At 41.3% G+C, this 14,956-nt stretch overlaps 1 long non-coding RNA gene across 1 annotated transcript in view; it reads left to right on the top strand.

The window, feature by feature from the left end:
* Positions 1-14,956, top strand: part of LOC136364558 (uncharacterized) — a 165,687-nt gene that overhangs the window by 125,986 nt on the left and 24,745 nt on the right. The window contains exon 2 of the long non-coding RNA XR_010744179.1: positions 10,473-10,546. This is a non-coding gene — a long non-coding RNA (uncharacterized lncRNA). The remainder of the gene's footprint in view (positions 1-10,472; positions 10,547-14,956) is intronic.

Here is a 14,956-nt window from a genome sequence, read left to right as displayed (position 1 = left end):
CACGTGTGACAGACACACCCTGTCCTGACACTGGCAGAAGCTGCATTACCCACCTGCGTGAGGAAGGAGAAGCCAGCAGATTTCCATAGTCCTGTACCACCTTTCTTTATGTGCCCTGAGCCCAGTTCTCCATTTCACAGTGCACAGCACTGTATTTCCCAGTTTAGCACCCTGATCTGATGCCAACTCAAATAAATAGGAACATTTTAGATAAAACCATAATTGAATGAAATCTTTACTGCATTTTCTTCTCACGTTGCTCCAAAATTCCCTTCACAATAAATACTTAAAGAGGGAAGATAATTACAAGGTAAAAAACCCCAAAAACGTGTGTGTGTGTGTGTGTTTCCTAATCTAAAATCAAGAAACATATAATTTCTTTCTAGTTAGGAACCTGCTTTGGTTTTTCCTTCATGGATTAAAATACTACTACCATAATCAGCCTTTTTGTTTTTATTGTGCATTCAGGAGGTCCATTCATTCAGAGGATAAATTTATCTAATTGGATCTAAAGGCGACATCTCTTTCATTATACAAATAACTATGGAGGCTTTTCCTTCAAGTAAGTACATAAATACTATTAAACGTTTCTGTTGTCATTCCTGACTAGGAAATAGAGCTACAGGCAAAAGCTAACAAAATAGCCAGCTTCAAAGGAGCTGAGTCTTTCTGCTTTAGGGTTTTTTTCCTTCCTTTCTTTATCAGAACACGGTGAAGAATTCATGGCCTTCCTGTGTGTGTGCCACGAGCTTTCTTATTTTTCCCTTGTAACCATTATAATCTGACAGAACTTTTTAATGTTTTTTGTATGCTGGATATCCAGGATGTGTCATTAAGCACCAAGAATTTTAAACTTGAGCAGCACTGTGCTAAATTCTGGCACAGTGTCTGGCAGGGGATGGACACGATTATATCCCTCCTCTTCTTGTGCAATTCCCTTTTTGATTCCCTCGGTTTCCATTCCCTTCTCAGTCTCACCAGAGCACTGTAGGAGAAGGGAATAGAGGTGCCCTGGCCCCTGGTCAGTAACAGCTGGGTTAGTTACCCAGTGCAGCCTCACCCCTGATGAGTGACAGCTGTATCCAGTAAAGAGAAGTGTGATAAAAGGGAGTGGGTTGGCTGCTGAGGGGAATCATGGAGCATCAGCATGGAGGAGAAGGCTCCTGAGGAGAGAGGATCACTGCTGTGAGGTCAGTGTGGGTGTGCAGTCAGAGCCTGTTGTTGGAACCTGCAGTCACAGTCTGGCTGGGGAAAAGCTGCAGTCAGAGGCTGCAAGGGAAACCTCCAGCAGGAGCTGCTGCAGCCAGAGTCAGGGAATGGTTGGGGTCAGGGTGGCTGAGCTGTGAAGAGGAATAAACCAGGACCCTTTCCCTGCTGTGATCAACAAGGAGTCTGTGTCTGGGCTCATTTCTACCCTCTAACAAGAGGGCTGCTGCAACAGAGCACCAGTTCTGATTAGGAGCGGGAATGTGCCTCCCAAATGGAGATTTAGGTTTGTAAAGACAAACCCAGCTGTAAGTTGTTTGGTGGGTTTTATTTTTTCCCCATTTCCTTTGCTGCTGATGAAGAGAACACGGGCTTGAAAATGGGATTGTCTCCCTGCTGATAGACTGCAGGGCTTATCTGTAAACAAAAAAGTATTTATGGGAGTTGGTGTTAGTTGTGGCTTTTCACAACAGCCTTGAGGTGTGAGGAACTGTGGGATTATCTCTTTTAGGGTTTGTTTTGTTTTGGTTTTTTTGCTGCTCATCCCTCCAGTATCTGTAAGTCTGCTGTATAAAACAGACTAGGAGAACAAAGACTATTGTGGATCTCATGGGTGTTTGACTCATCAGCTCTCTTTCTGCTTACAGAAAGTTTGGCCTGGTTGAAAAATATTGTTTATAAGTGCTAGAAAACCTTTTGGCTTCTCTGGTCTAGTTTGAGACTTTAAAACTTATAGAGAGTGAGGAATTTAGAAGCATCTTTTCAAAATACCCTTTTAGACATCCAGCCATTAGATTATTTAGAAAGGTGTCAGGAAAGATACCTTTCATGAGGTAGAAACCAGATTTCCAACAAAAATCCAAAACACAAGAAATATCAACAAGGAGAAATACATTGTTTCTTTCCCAGGATTTCTTTTGGTGACGTCCTTGTATTAACTGTGATTTATTGTCTAGTTCTGTGCTCAGAAAATGGTTTGTTTCTCCCTATTTTTCATGTCAGATGTCCATAATGTATGACTATTGGATTTTATTTATTTCCTAATTTCTAGTCTAGAATCTCTAAAACAAGCTTAGGGGCTCAGGATTGGGGTTTTTTTTTTGTTTTTTTTTCTTTCCTTGCTTACCACCAGCAATAAAGATTATTCAGGCCAAACTAGAAAGACAAGTATCAAATTTAACAGAGAAGGAGAACAAAACAAAAATCAGACATTAGAGGTTCTCTCATAATTTATGTTTCAAATATGCCTACTAGTTTCACTTGCAGGGCAAGCCAGTGCACTCTGGCACTTAGGAAAACAGGGCAAGTCAATAGGAGGGGAGGATGGAATGAAGAGAATGTTTAACCAAGTCAGGTTTACCTGCAGACAGGTAGGCTCAGCTGGGCTCAAGTCCTACTGCTGAAGGACAAAGGAGAGGATCAGGGACAGTGGGTCTTGGATCATAGGTCCTCTCTGAGTTGTGAGTGCCCAGTATTGCATCCCAAAGGAGGACTGGCTCTGCCAGCTGACTTGCTCTGGTTGGATAAGTCAGGTTTGCTGAAACGGTAGGGTTTTGCAAACATGGCTCATTTTAAATGAGATTGCTGAGGGGATGATTATGCTGGCAGCTTAGCAGCCAGATTCAAGGGACAGTGACTTTTAGAAGGCATTTTTTTTCAAGCTCTTTTAGGCACAAAACTATTTAACTGGGTGATTTTTTTGTTGTTGTTCATAAGTGACACCCTAAATGGAATGTACTCATTTTGTATGGCTTTTCTGCTCTTTCTGTGTATTAAAGAGAGCAATCATTCTCTCTGGGGGCCTAGCTGGGAAAGAGAAAATGCCCATGTGGTCTAAACATCCCATTGAGAGGGCAGCAATGATGCTCTCAGGGCTCTGAGAAAAGAAGCTACAAATGTGACTGAAGGAGAAAAGGAGAATAGTGCAAATGCAGATAAATTGTCCAACCCATGAAAAAAAATAATGTTTAAGAGTATCAAAGTCTGTGCTGTGATTAGTCAACAGTAAGTGAAGAGAGGACAATGTACTTGCCTATTTTCTCCCTCAAAATCTTTGCTCTCAATATCATCTTGTGCAAGGAGGTTTAGATGAGAATAAAGGCCAGATAGTGACATACAAACTTTTTTTTTTTTTTTTTGTTCCCCTGTTCTTTAATATTGAACATTTTGCTCATCTTGCCAATTAATCAAAGTAGCTGCCCATCAGGGCTACAATGAAGAAAATTGTACAAAGGTGTGTTTTCCTGTTGAAGCTAGCATGTCCTTGCTCATTATTGCTAAAAATAATAACTACATAAACAAATAGTGTGAGATGTTCCAACCCCCAAGGCTGACTGTGTGCAGCACATGGCTCACCTGCTGGCAGGGTCTGTGCTTCTGGGCTGTGTTACTTTCCCTCCAGTGACAGTCTGCACTGATGTCTTTTTCCAAAGCAGAAGTCAAATCCTCCACCAGAGATGTGCAGTGCATTGGAGCTGTTTTCTGGCCAGCCATCCTTGCAGCACCTCCCTGTTAGGAAGTACTCACAAATACACGAGCAAGAGAATTATTCTTTTAGGCATCCCATGAATCAGTAGCATCTGTATTCCAGCTTCATCTCTCTGAATTGTTTACTGCCTATGCAATTATATTTTGTCTTCTGCTGAGGTCACTGTCATTGCAATTGTTTTAATTGCAGCTGATGAGTCGTGGGCTTTTGAAATCATTAGTGGTTCCTGTGAGCTCTAGAAACAGAATAACATCATTTCTTCCTTGCTGTTCTTAGTCTTCCATGAAAGTGAAATCTATACAGAACTTAATTACATTTTATATCTTACGTGTTGTTTTAACCGAACTAATATTTACAAATGGATTTGATGAATATCATTGCATTTAAAGGAAGGACCCCCTCTGTGTTTTCTTTTCAAGCTAAGAAAAGAAATCAGAAAGAATGAGTTCTTTGGAAAACCTTAATTACTAGCTGGTTTCGTTGACCTGCTAGGCTGGTGGCATCTGCCTTCCAGTCTTTTTCAAATCATTTCTCTTTCATTTGGATGTTTAGGAATGCATTAGCATGTGGCCATAAAAATCACAAATTATAATGATTAAAAATTAGGGTGTTTCTGCTATCAAGAATTTTTCTCATTCCAGCCAAAGGCAAAATGCAGGCACAGATTTCTTTTCTTTTTACTAAGGGGATGAGATTTGCAGATGAGTGTAGGAGGAAGGAAGCAGCTGATGGCAAGTTTAAGGAAAAAAGGAAGGATTTTGTGGGGACTTTTTGAAATCCCTGACTCACATCCCTGTGTTAGAGGGCACTCTGGGTTCTTGTTTCTGGCCACAACCTGAAGCAGCTCTTGAGCAGTAAAGGTTAAAGTCTTGGTTTCCGTTGTATTTTGTGATTTTGGTTCTCTGACTTCGCCTTGTCCATCAGTTTTATGTTTTGCCTTTGTGTTTCTAAACTTTTAAACTTGGTAAATGAAGTGACTGCAGGCATTTAATTAACAAATACTAACAAGTTCATCTTCTGTATTGAGCCTCTTTTTAAGTCGCTGTTCACAGCGAGAAAAGACAAGTGTGTGTCAGTAAAAGTGAATTGTGCGTTTTCATAACCAAACACATCTGTCAATTACAGCAATCCTTGAGGCGCTCCCTCAACCCTCCATGACCTGTCTGTTGACCCTCTCATCTGCTGTCAGACTTCTAGTTAGAGAAATTGATTTTTGCACCCTTTTCCAATCCAAATCTTCAGAATATGCAAAGGTATGGCTTATTTTACAGCTGCTTTGCATTTGAGATGGGGACCTCCTGCAATTAGACCAATTACATGAGGACAACTATCCTGTTCCCCTCCTAAATGGGATAGGAGGAATTCAGTTATACGAGGCAGCTGGGAGATGGAAAAAATCACCCCTATTCTTTCCTCCAGTCCTGGATTTTTCATATATAAGCCCAAGAGAGGAGTTGAGGTAGAAGCTTTAAATTCTTTCTCCATCTTTGGCTGTCAAAGGAGGGGAGGTTGGTTTAGTCCAGACAGCCAGCACTGCCAGAGCTTCACGCTTTGTCACAAAAGTTCTGTCTGTTGCAGCCCACCTGCAGTGAATTCTTCAGTAAACAGAGAAGTCCACGACATCTCAAGCATCTCCTTGCTTGCCCTGGCTTTCCTGACTCCAGAGCCCTGTGTTCATCCCCTGCAGGAATGGAGCCTTGGTGTGGGCAGTGCTCAGAAGTCTCTGTAAATACTGAACAATGACTTCCCCTCTTACTATTACTTCCCCTCTACTACTTACTTGTAATTCTGAATTTAACAGTAGCAGCTAACTAAAACTTATTTTTTCAATTTTTAAAAAATGTAATAATCAAATTAATTTTTAACCTGGCTGCTTTCTCTGTTCCAGTTTTAGCTTCATACCTTTGTTTCTTTTTTCTTTCCTTTGTCACCTTTGTAGGCAGCTGAAATGTTCATTTTTCCTTTAATAATCCAGTCCTCGTGTCTTGCATTAGGCTAAATCAGGAAGGGTAAAATTCCTAAATCAGCCTGAAGGCAATTCTGGCTTGATAAGTGAATTAATATCTTTCCAAGGAGAAGAGAGAGGAAATCAAACCACAATTAATTTAATAAATTTTCCATCTTAATGTTTCATGGGAGGCTGATGCTTCTTACATAACAGGGGAATTTGTCTACCTTTGTTCCAACACAGCTGCTCCTAGCCAGATGTGACCAAGAGTTGCCCTAAATGCAATTTTTTTTTTTTTTTTTTTTTTTTTTTTTTTTTTTTTTTTTTTTTTAATTGGCCAGTCTCTCTCTTTTGGGGCATGTAAACTGTGTCTGACAAACATCTGCCATGAACATGACTGCCTCTGCACTAGAAACATGCAAATAGATCTGGCATCTTCTGGAAACTTTTCAAACATATTAGTAAATATTTGGAAATGTTTCTGACTTGAGTGTTCTATTTCCTCTTATTTCATTCTCTGTGTCCTTTATTAGCACAGTCTTTTACAGGAAAGTTGAGATGCTGCAGGGTTTTTTTCTGTTAGCTTTTCCTTTGATTATGCTATTTTTTCTGTTGTTTTTTGTGGGTTTTGTTTTAGTATCTCTCACCTTTATTACTTAACTAAAATTTACAGTATCCTGGCTGCAGCATCTGCTTCCTGCTTCATCACTGCTGCCATGTATGAATTTTTCCAAGAGTTTACTTTTTTCCCTTTAAACAGAGCTGTACTGATGCATGTGAGAGCTAGAGGTGAAGTAAGCTAAGAGTTTCCATTATAAGAGTGACTTTTAAATTACTTTTTTTTAGACAGACTGGGGTGCTGGTTTCTAGTGACTTTGCTGCCTTTCCCTGGGAGTAGGACACAGGTGCAGCTCTTTGAGGTGGAAGGAGTAGGGCTGGAGGGAGGTGGATTTCTGTGTGGTGTTAAGCAAATAGTTCCACCTGAGCAGGGTTTTTTTGTATTTTTGTCACAGTTTGTTTGTAGTATTTGTTTCCTGCTTTTAAGAGAAATGAGAAAGGAGGATTTTGCAAAACGTCAGTCAGTCATAAACCAAAACCACGGCAGTCAGAAAGTCAGTATTTTCTTGGTTTTTCCCCTTGTTTTTTTGAATCTCTTGGTTGAAGATAATACTGCAGTATTATCCTCAGAAAGGAAACACAAGTGTTTTTTGTGAAGGTCCATGAGTGACAGTGTCCTGTTCACCCCTGAGTCTCCTTTCCTCCAGGCTGAACAACCCCAGCTCCCTCAGTCATTCCTCACAGGGTTTGTGTTCCCAGCCCCTCACCAGCCTCAGTGCCTTCTCTGGACGGATTCAAGTGTCCCAAGGTCCTCCCTGAACTGAGACACCCAGAGCTGGACACAGCACTCAGTGTCCATCCTAAACTGAGACACCCAGAGCTGGACACAGCACTCAGTGTCCTTCCTAAACTGAGATCCCAGAGCTGGACACAGCACTCGGTGTCCCTCCTAAACTGAGACACCCAGAGCTGGACACAGCACTCAGTGTCCATCCTAAACTGAGACACCCAGAGCTGGACACAGCACTCAGTGTCCATCCTAAACTGAGACACCCAGAGCTGGACACAGCACTCAGTGTCCTTCCTAAACTGAGACACCCAGAGCTGGACACAGCACTCGGTGTCCTTCCTAAACTGAGATCCCAGAGCTGGACACAGCACTCGGTGTCCTTCCTAAACTGAGACACCCAGAGCTGGACACAGCACTCAGTGTCCATCCTAAACTGAGATCCCAGAGCTGGACACAGCACTCAGTGTCCATCCTAAACTGAGATCCCAGAGCTGGACACAGCACTCAGTGTCCATCCTAAACTGAGATCCCAGAGCTGGACACAGCACTCGGTGTCCATCCTAAACTGAGATCCCAGAGCTGGACACAGCACTCGGTGTCCATCCTAAACTGAGATCCCAGAGCTGGACACAGCACTCGGTGTCCATCCTAAACTGAGATCCCAGAGCTGGACACAGCACTCAGTGTCCATCCTAAACTGAGATCCCAGAGCTGGACACAGCACTCAGTGTCCATCCTAAACTGAGATCCCAGAGCTGGACACAGCACTCAGTGTCCTTCCTAAACTGAGATCCCAGAGCTGGACACAGCACTCAGTGTCCATCCTAAACTGAGACACCCAGAGCTGGACACAGCACTCAGTGTCCATCCTAAACTGAGATCCCAGAGCTGGACACAGCACTCAGTGTCCATCCTAAACTGAGACACCCAGAGCTGGACACAGCACTCAGTGTCCTTCCTAAACTGAGATCCCAGAGCTGGACACGGCACTCAGTGTCCTTCCTAAACTGAGACACCCAGAGCTGGACACGGCACTCAGTGTCCATCCTAAACTGAGACACCCAGAGCTGGACACAGCACTCAGTGTCCTTCCTAAACTGAGATCCCAGAGCTGGACACAGCATTCGAGGTGTGGCCTCACCAGTGCAGAGCACAGAGGCAGAATGACCTCCCTGCTCCTGCTGGCCACACCATTCCTGATCCAGGCCAGGAATATGGGGCTTGACCGATCTCCCCACAACTCACACTTTTTCCTGTGGCTTCTGAAGGCTTAATATCAATACCCATTCTGCTGCTCGTTTGAAGCAGATGAGTGAATTTGTAAAGCAAAGTTGAATGAATTAAAAATTCCCATCATCCACACCAAATTTACTTTTTAAATTATGGAATTTAAATTTGGAATCTGTTTTATGGAATGATTCAGAATGGTTACTAATGATGATGCCAACATGATACAATGTGACTTGAGAAATGGTGTACCTTTTCTAAACAGAGCATTTAAGAGAAGCTGCTGTAGTATTGTGTTTTCATTTTTTTAATTTGATAACTTGATTTTAAATCAAACAAATCCCACATCCAGAGTATAGCCTTCTGTGTGTTGGGTTGACTGCTTTCTGTCCACTTAAATCCCAAACTTGTAGCATTACAGTTGACAGTAGTATGGAGTTTTCTGAATTAAGTGTTAATGATTGCATACAGAGTGAGGCAAATTCAGCAGTCACTACTGCATCAACACAATGGCCATGAAAATAAGTTTTATTGATCCACACCTAAATAGGTACATAAAATATTTTTGTTTTATAACTAATCCTTGTAGAAAAGGAAAAGATATATTTCTAAATAAAAATGTTTCCTAAAAGGGATGAATATAATTCAATTCTAAAATATTTTCCTTTTGCAGTACTTATAAAACAGCACTAATAAAAATCGCGGAGTAATTGGTCACAAAGCTGGTTTATGAAATACATGCTCTCGTGTAAATAGGTAAGCTATAGATCCTGAATGAAATTCTTTCCTGATAAATGATCCATGTTCACTTGCACGTCCTTCCAGGTATCTCCTCTTGCTGGCAGAAAGCAGCCTGTGACTGCTTCCACACTCTCTCAGCACTCTGCTGCTTCCCTTGTATTCTGTTGTCACTCGCAGGACATTTTGTGGTATAAATCAAACATTCCTGCTTTGCATGTAAAACATGCAACTAAACCAAATCTGTCTTTCCTGGGGAAGTGTCAGATGCAGACCATTCCCTGTGCCAAAGATTTCACAGGTAGCAAAACAGCTGTGGCAGGCTGGGCTTTGTGTGTGTTGTGGCAGGGACTCCGTTCCTGTCAGGCATTTATAAGTTCTGCCGTGGCCATGGTAAGGAGTTTATCTATCCAATTTGTGCTCACAGATACGAGGTCTTTGGGGAGGAAAATGCTGCATTGTGGCTGAAGCAGCCCTGGCACAGAAGCCTTCCTGCAGTGTGAACTCACACTGTCAGAGCTGAACTATGATTCTGTTCCTGGAGAAGCCGCATAATGCATTAAAATAAGACCTGGGGAAGGCTGAGCAAAATTTTGACTATTTCTGACACAAGGGCAAAAAGACAATTAGGTGAATACTTGTTTGAATCTCTGCAAAAGGCTGATATGGTAAAATGTTGTTATATGCAGACAATCACTAATGCTTTTGCTGCTGTTTTTTAATGGGGTATAGACTCCTGGCAATACCCACATCATCTTTAAAAAAAGAATAAATCAGTTGATATACCAAATGTATTCCTTTTTATATTAAAATGTCTTTTGGGATACCATCCTAGGACAAAAACAATTTCTCTCTTATGTAGATTAATTTTGTTCAGCTTTCTTGGATGTATGCAAAATGAAGATGAAATATCTCTAACCTTTCACAGATTTTTCCAGTTGTTAGAATGGAAAAATAAAAATCTTTTTTCTTCATTCCTGCAGACAGTATATCTTGAATAAACCAGGAAGCCCTTCCATATTTTTACCAAGTAATTAAACCACTGCTGAATTTTGAACTGGTATCTAACATTTCTGCAGTTCCCCTCATTGGGTTCAGTCAAAACTCAGTTTACCTTTGAAATATAATTTAGATGAAAAATTTCTCATCTGGCCTAGGTGTTTTCCAAGTAATGGATCTGACACCTTTGGGACATTTCTTTTAAGTCTTTGTTCAAAAACCATGTAACTTGCTTTTCCACTGCAAATAACTTGGATTAACAACAAAACCTGTGAGAAAATAATGATTTGTTTGTCTTTGGAAGGTAAAACACTCTGTTTTAAATGAAAAATGGGTCTCTATCCCATTTTCTTGACTTGGTGATTTTATCAACTGGCAATTTCCAGTAACATGAAGAATGAGAGGTGTCAGCAGGTCACCTGCATCAGCTAAAAGGAAACACGCCTGGGATAGTGTGAGAATTTAAAAAGCAAAACTGGTTTGAGAAAGTTGACTGTTTTCTGTTTGTCTTTTGGTAGTTCTGACTGCGGCCCTCAAAGGAAGGAAATGTCATCACAACATATGTTTCCAGAAATCTCAAAATCAGCAAAAGGTAAGGTTTATGGGTGTATTTTTGTGTCCACTGCTTATCTCTAAATACAGTAGTAATAGGCACAGACAAACCTTTTTCAGCTGGAAGAGTCTCTGAAGACTTTCCAGAACAAATATTTAATGTTCCAGTTTTTCTTTTAATATTCATGTGAGCATAGAAATCTCACCAAGAGCTTCAAAAATCACGGGGAATTTCCTCAGCAGTTTTGCACTATATAATTTCTGAAATTGTGTTCAACAGCTCTGCTCAGTCTACAGATACCAATTTCCTATGAAATGCTCTTTTGGTTTTTTGGGTGTTTTTTAGTTTGTTTGTTTATAACAATTGGTTTGATCATGATTTGAGCAGCAAACCATCAGGCTCTCCACTCCTGTTACCCAGCCTACATGGTCTCTTGGACCTATCTCATGCTATTTTTGCTCTACTGCAGATGTGTAACAGCTTCTGGTTTTGAGACAAGGTAGAAAAGAGATGCACTTGCATCTGTTTTGTGGTAGAAATGGCAGGAGGCAAAGGAAGTTTAATCACCTCTCCAAAAAGCGTGAGAGAAGAAAGTTACACACACCTCATTGTCTCCTTTAGGTGACCTTATTACATTTTTTGAAGCTAGAAGACGAGTTAAAAAGAAAATCTAGCCTACTTAAACACTTGCACTGCTTCAAGGAGAGTTCAAGATATAGTGCAAGGCACAATTAACATTGGCCCCGGCAGTGGCTGTAAAGTGTATGCTTAAAATGAGTCACAGAAAAAAAAAAAAAAAAGGTAGCAACTAGTTTTACTATTACTGTCAAAAATGCACTTTATTATTTAAAAAAAGAAAAAGTAGACTTAATTTATTCTAATTAGGACACCTGCTTGAAAGAGGAGCATGTAAATTGCAGCAAAGCACTGGTGAATTTTTGAATCATGTATTACTTTTATTACCACCTGAAGCCCATATTTAACCTCCTGAGTACAGCAATCAGGATAGATGATGTAAGAGGGGACTTCTGTGTTAGTTGTGCCTGAAACACTAATGCCTCTTGGGTTTTTTTTTTTTCAATACACAAGCAAATAGAAAAAAAGAATATGCAGAAATAAAGGATACTATGGTAGGCAACAAGGAATGAGTGAAAAAACTGGTGAGAACTGTAATAAGATAAGGGATGCAGCTGATGAAAATGTGGTCCTAAAGTCTGAAAAGGGAATGGGCAGGATTAATGATCCAGCACTGCAATGCCAATTGTGTTAGTTACAGGAGAGTGGGGAAAAGTGAAGAAATAGAGTGAGCTTCTGGGGCAGAACCTGAGGGTGGGATATCTAGGATGGCCAAAACCACGGTGGAATAAAGGATTCAATTGCAATTTCAAAACTGAAGGACCTATGCAAATCAGGACAAACAGAAAATGCTTGTACTGGGGTGGAAGTTAAAATGGCAAAGCGTGGCTGAAATAGACACTTCTGGACTCAAACTGCTTAGGGTGAGAATGGTAAAGTAGTTTTCAGGTACAAACTACACTAAAGTTGTTTCAATTGCAAGTTAAGGAGAATTAAAAGGTTAAAAAGAAGTCTGTAAATTATATGACTGAATTGGAAACCCTGCACTAGAGAGCTGAGAAAAGGACCTTGAAATGGGGCTGCCCTGCTCCCTCTACCAAGGCAGAATGTAAACAGGGACGGCTGGAGCAGGGTCAGCCTCCATGGGAAATGAGGATTTGGTCAGCTGGCAGCTCAAAGACAGGAGCAAAGTACTTTAGGACAAGAGGAAAATATTTTAGAGGCAATTTTAAGAGCTGACTGTGGAGAAAATGGGCTGGCTGACAGTAGCAGAGCTGGGAGGGCAGTGTGGAAGTGGCAGAGAAACTCTCAAGGAGCTGAGGAGGGAATTTTGTGTTGCAGAAAATACCTCAGCTCTTGCAGTGGTGGATGTGCCTGGACACAGTCAAGTGCCTCCCTCAGTCATGGGTTAAGAACAACAAATTAAGAGGATTAAGGAGGATTTTGAGGACTCTTTGGGACTGCTCTGGTGTTGTAGGGCTCAGTAGCTGAGGCTCTGTGCCATTGCTGTTGGGGAAAGGAGGAATGATTAATAAACCTAGGGCAGTGACCGTTGTATTAAGGCTCTTGAATTCAAAATACCTTTGAAAAGATGTCTGCTACTCCAAAGTATTTAAATACTAGCAGTGTCCTCAAGTCACAGGTAGAAAAGTCATCTGGAGTTTATTTTAGGAGCAACAGAAAAAGCCTTCAAGGCAAAGGGCTGTGTGTTCAAAAGGGTTATGAAATCACTGAAATGAAATCGGGAGTTGTGAGTTAAAGTAACGCAGAAGAATCTAACCAGAAAATTAAGCTACAGCACAAAAAGTCAGGACAAGGTGATAATTATTATTTATACCGTGGATACCAGTGTGGCTAAAGAACAGAAAAACCTAATCAGTGACATATATGGAAAAAAAGAGGGGGCTGCAGATGTTGCTCATGGCCCCAAACTAAAACGCCTGTTTTCAGCAAGGGAGGGATAATTGACCATGAGAACAAAACTGGGTAGCTCATGAGATGGAAATACATTCAAGGTAGCAGAAAACCCAGAACAAATCACAGTAGGGAAGGCAGGGATTCCTGCAATGGATTGAAACCAGCTCTGAAGGAGGGCATTGAGCTCAGACTTGCAGGTGAGTCCCAGGATGTCAACTGGGGCACCCTGGGTGTGGACCTGCTGCCTGGTCTAGGCTTGAAATAAAAGCCCTTGTCTCAAAGCACAGTGAGCGCTCTGCCCTCAGAGCAGAAGGGTGATGTGCTGGAGCAGTGGGTAGTAGACCAAAAACAATAAGCTTGCTGCTGGATAGTTCAGTCATCCTAAAAGGCAGGTATGATACCAGAGCCTGATCCAATTGCCTCATACAACAGGGAACTCAGCTCAGCGAGATCCTTGCTGAACATTTTTCTTTTGTAGCCAGTAATGATATTTATTGCAAGTGTAAGATGCTACTGCTCTGACTTTGTTATTCAGTGGCTTAAATGCTTTGACCTAAGTTTCTTGATCCTTGATCCTGTCCTGTCTAAAATGAAATCTCTACTGAGAAAACACCTTGAAGCAGCACTTCAGAGCTCTGTGACAACCAATGAGCCTTATCAGGTCAATGAATTAAAGCTGTAGCAGAATTTATTATCCAAAGCCTTGTAATCAGTGATACCATGTAAAGTCAATTTTAGAAAACTTTCTGTGCTTCCAAAAGACACCTGCAGGATATAAAGTTATTCTAGTTTCTCCTAATTTTTGTACACAAGGTAGGGAAAGACAACTAGAAGGGTTTCTCATATACCTCTCTTATGATTAATGCATTTGCAGCCGTTTGCAAAGTCCTAAAACTACACAGGTTGTTGAAAATGTTTATTGACTAGGAGAAAAGCATATAATTTGCCTTGGAGCCTAACCACTCGTGCAGTGGGCTAAATTAAATGCAGGTCTCTATGCTAACCAGTTTCTGTGAATCTGTCACATTTCTCTCTGCCACTTGTGGTGGGAGGAGATCCTCAAAGAAGGGACATTTGGACAAAACCCTGGTTTGGAATAGGTCAGGCAAAACCAGCACACTTGCTGTAGCGCAGTCACCGTGTGAGATTTGGGGTGGGGTTTTTTATGGTATCTGCATTGTTTCTTACCTCTGGAAGGTGTCTGTCCCTAGGCACGCTTTGTTCTTTATGTATTCATGCACTTATTTTTGGAATTGACTATTTTTATGTACTAAAGTTGCTGTGCCTCAGCTATGGACCACACTGTACTGGCATTCAGCACTTTTGCCCAAATTTGTGCACTCAGAAATGACACCACAGCAGGATTGTGTAGGGGCTGTGCTGAAGGGTTCTGCCTTCCCCAAGGAAGCAGAGGAGCTGGCTGTGCTCTAGTTTCTGCACAGCTCACTTAGCCCTTGGTTCTAAGCAGAAATTTCCCCAGCATGCGTTGATGCCACACTCAGAATTGCCTGCCTTGTCCTTTTAGGCAGATATGGACCTGCCAACTGGATCTCCAGAGCTGGTTCAGGAGAACTCGCTCTCCAAGGAACAGTAAATGCTCTAATACTTTTTGTTCTGAAAACTTCTGTGAGAAAATAGCTTCATGAGATATGAAAACTAACCACAAATTGCTGTAACCGGGCCATAAATGACCAACTGAGTGCTCCTATCTGAGTGTTCATTTGATTGTATAACACTGTTGATCTCTCAGAAAAGCCACACCAGTTGGATGAGATCAAATGCTCAAGGTGAAATCAGTGGAGGTAATTTGTGACCATCTGAGAAAGCATCAAGAGGCAGAAGCCTTCCATTGTGGTATCAGAGGTTAAATCCCCATGAGTGTCACAGGAATGGAAATCTGTCCACATCTTAAACCAGAAAGAACAGGAAGCATTAAACATAAATTTTTTAATTATC

This window comes from Sylvia atricapilla, chromosome 8 (assembly GCF_009819655.1).
Source record: "Sylvia atricapilla isolate bSylAtr1 chromosome 8, bSylAtr1.pri, whole genome shotgun sequence".
NCBI classification, from domain to species: Eukaryota; Metazoa; Chordata; class Aves; order Passeriformes; family Sylviidae; genus Sylvia; species Sylvia atricapilla.
The sequence above is the reverse complement of the archived record's forward strand: the minus strand, read 5'-3'. Positions and strand labels throughout refer to the sequence as shown.